Here is a 4,362-nt window from a genome sequence, read left to right on the forward strand (position 1 = left end):
TGCAAATAGAAATGCGCAATCCCAACTGCTGCTCCTGTAAGAACAAACAAACATACAGCACAAATAAACTGGATTTTGTCCACTAGGGTGGATAAGGCTAAGCATCAGATTTCAAACGAACTGAAGCTCTGTCTAGGTGTTTGGTTAATGAAAAAGCTGGAATGGAAGAAACCCTAGCGGGTGTGTCGCCGAGTGGTGAAAAACAATTAGATTTTACTGAAACATCATGATTAGTTAATGCATTGTCTCTACTGTTCCCCAACATTCCCCGAACTCACAATGGTACCTAAGAGCTGCCATCTGGTGGTGTGACTAAAAATGGCACACACACACACCTTTAGTGAACATTTAGCAACTCCAACAGTTAGTTTAAACATGACCACACTAAGGTTTGTTACATGGAATATACATGAAGTTGTTTCCAGGGAAAAGAGGCAAAATATTACTAATTAGTTTAATGACTTACTTGGCAGACATTGAAGAAAGACATGTCTTTCAGCAGGAGACTCACATGTCCAAAACATCTGCACACACACTCACTTCTCCACAGTTCCCTCACACATTCTCAGTCTGTTAAGATGCAAAACAAAGAGGTGTAGCCATATTAATTAACATAAAAACAAAACTTCACTGTTAGCAGCTCTAGGTTGTTGAGTGACATGAGATCAAGAGAGACTGAAGTCCCCCCGGCCACCCCTGTCATCATAGTTTGGGCGGGGTGGGGAGGTAAAGGGCTTAACATCCAGGCTTATGTGTTAAAGATGACCAGAGGGCTACAACCGAGCCATTTTCATTTATTATTTTCCATATATGCTAATAATAGATTATCTTTATTCTTATTCCAAAACATAAATCAAATCCAAGCTTAATACTGAATACCAGAATATTATCAGGTAAACATAATTATGTTTAAGTTTAGATATTGGTGGATCCTATTTAAACAGAGTGATTGGATGTCTAGGGAGGAGAGATGGAGTCAGCACTTGAAAGGGCATAAATTGGAGCACCCAGAGATGTTTTGGGTCTGTTTCTGGCAGTCCTGCGAGATGAGCAGTTCAGAAGATTGGATCCCAGAAGTTCGCCGTTGAAAATTCCCGCAGTGACACTAGAGGGATCAACCACCACTGTCCAGATGGTGGACTTACAAATTAAACTTGGATTTGGCTCTTTCTCTGCTCATCATCACCATCATTGCCATGTTGGATTGTTTCCATTAACACAGAACACTGAGAAACACATCTCCAGGCCTGTATGTGCCTGTCTCTCCTCGAAAGAAAAATAAGCATTAGCTCAGAGTAAGTTAATTAGTAAATGATTCAGGTGAATTGTTTATCATTTTGTGATTATTACTATTTAATTTGGCTTTTGCTTTGCTCCTGCTAAATTGATTTTTTAAAAATATCCTGCAATTAAAGTCTGAATTGTGGACATTCACTTTTTAACCTTTTGTGAAATAGTGAAGTTAGAAATCTGGATGCTAATCATTAATAGTGCAAATAGCTCTTACAGGTTACTACATCCCTTAACATATAACAGTCCCTTGGGGGCCTACTGTTGCTCATTGGTCCAGTGTTCTCTTTTTGTATGACAGTACATTTTTCATTTTATTTACAAATAAACGTCCTCAGACTGGGAGAATATTGCCATGCCAGTGTTTTTTCCACTGTGTTTTAAGCACAAAGTTATCACAGCTGTTCACTGGAAGATTTTAAAGTACTTTATCCCTTCCGACTGTGTGTGCTAACAAGATTTTTGGAGATGCATATTTGCTTTTCCAGGAGGACTGCACACAGTGCCAAAACTATTGCCAAGTAGTTTGCTAATTATGTTCTTATTGTGATTACTGTGTGGCCAGCAACCTTGTCTGACTGAACCTAATGGAGAATGTGTGGGGTATTGTCAAGACAAAATCATCAGTCTTGTTTTGTATATTCAACAATTCCAGACAGAAAAATAACTCTGCTGTTACCTTTTAACTGCACCTCTTTAAGAAGTGCTCTGTTATAAAAAAACATTCTATATTGTGTTTTCCCCAATAATGTCCCCAACTCGTCCTCTAAATGTTGCAGGGAAAATGTTCTACCACTATTACAATTTCACAATTAAAGAAACATTAAAAAAAAATCATCTCAGCCATAAAAAGCATGGTTCTGGGTCTTGGACCTAGCGTTTCTGGACCCTGCCCTGTTGGTCTGTATTGGTTCCAGCTATGAGATTTATTATTAAAATAGACATAACATAATTTTTTCACCCCCTCCCAAAGAACACATGTTCAAAGCAGCATGTCAGACCAATATCAGACAGAAATGTCACATGATATCAAACAGAAGTTGTTAATTCAGCTCTGCAAAGTGGGCAATCATAGTGAAGCAGTTCATTATAAGCTGTAGTTTTAAGTTACTCTTTATATTTCTGGCCACCAGATGTCATCAAAGATGACTGTGTTGAAAAGCTTTGAGTAATGAGCAGTTTTTCAATGCAAGCTTCAATGCTTCAGAAAGCTTCATTTAGCCATCACAACTGTCAGGTTTGAACTTGAGTTTTGTGAGCTGGCCCCCAAGAAAGCTGAACTGTGATCTGAGAAGCTGTGCTTTCTGTTCCCCATCTAACTCATTCAGAGACTATTTCTAATGTTGCAATCTCTGTGTATCTCCTGCTCATTCTGAGACGGCTTGATATGCTGCCTAGGCTTTGTGCTTTGTGGGCTTTGTGTCGGACAGGGTCGTCTGCAGTACGGGGGCCCCACAGGGAACGGTTCTGGCTCCGTTCCTCTTCACCATCTACACTGCAGACTTCTCCCACAATTCCACCCAGTGCTTCCTGCAGAAGTTCTCTGATGACTCTGCAATAGTCGGCCTCATCACTGATGGGGACGACAAGGAGTACAGAGGTCTGACCCAAGACTTTGTGGACTGGTGCCAGCTGAACTACCTCCAGATCAACGCCAGTAAAACCAAGGAACTGGTGGTAGACTTCCGCAGGCACAAGCATTCTCCACTGCAACCACTGAACATCCAAGGTATGGACATTGAGGCTGTGGACAGCTACAGGTACCTTGGTGTTCATCTGAACAATAGACTGGACTGGACTCATAACTCAGATGCCCTCTACAGGAAAGGGCAGAGCAGGCTGTACCTGAGACTGAGAATTGTGTCCCTGTGCTTTCAAAAACTGCTGTGTTCCAAAGCTTTCTAAACTGTGTATTTTGAGACTGTTTGCTGTGCTGCTAACTAAATTCTCTCAGAGACTGAGACTCTGCCCGCAGCCTACCCAGAGATAAGTTTGTGACCTTGTGGTCTCCTCTCTGCTTCAGCCAGAGGTCCCTGCACCGACGCCCCGTCCTGATCCGGCCAAGGGGCAAGGGGGCCTCCAGACCTGTCTCCCTAGGGCAGTGGTTCCCAAACTTTTTTTGCTTGGCCCCCCTTTGTTTTAAATTTCATTATAAGAAGCGTTTGTGAACTAAAATTCAATAATGTGGGATACTGTTTTTCCATGATTTGGACAGCCCAGCGCGTGCTGTCGGGAATACCTACCTTCGCACCACCATTGTGCAGGTGAAGCCAAAGGCAAGATAAGGGTCGTCATATTTTCTAGTCTTTGGCTTGGAAGGAAGTTGGTTTGGAAGCATATTTGGCATATTTGGAAACAGAGATATACAGTTACAATTGTGTCATTAACTGCATTGCTAAGTTTCTTCAGTTATCTGCATGAACATAAGAAATAATCAAAAATGCTTTTTCCTTCATGCACACTTGCACGCTACAGTGTGTCATGAGCTGAAATCAGACACCACAGCACCCCTACCAAATGCAAGGAGAAAAAAAGAAAAGAGTGTGTTTTTGTGCCGGGAGTCTGCAGCTCCCATGCAGCTCTGTTTTTTAGCTCTCTCTTTTTTTTCTTTTTTCTTTTCTTTTCTTTCTTTTCTTTCTTTTTTTTTTTTTGCTGTTTGCCACAACATGAAGACTTTTGTTGAATAGTTTATTAAATCCTACAAAAATCCTTTAAATTTTGAGTGACGATGATCACTAACACGTGTAAAAGACATGTATTATCATATTATATATAATATAAAAGAATAAATATTAATCTTGTTTGGGTTTTTTTTTTTAACATGAAATCTGCATGAATGGATTCAAAGATTAAATCTATGGCTCTCTCTTTCAGTTCTTCCTTCCATGCGCTTACGTTTTCAATCAGAAGGCTATTCTCTAACTCTTTTCCCCTTGTTGACAGAATTTTATTACATATATGCAGAATTCCGTTAAATTCCCTCTTCAGCCATTTATTGCGCCTCCAAGTGAAGCCTGTCTGCGTGTCAGTAGTCACGCAGGCAAAAACCCCAATCTTAGACCGGTTCGTGTT

This window comes from Aulonocara stuartgranti (genome assembly GCF_965226115.1).
Source record: "Aulonocara stuartgranti genome assembly, chromosome: 7".
NCBI classification, from domain to species: Eukaryota; Metazoa; Chordata; class Actinopteri; order Cichliformes; family Cichlidae; genus Aulonocara; species Aulonocara stuartgranti.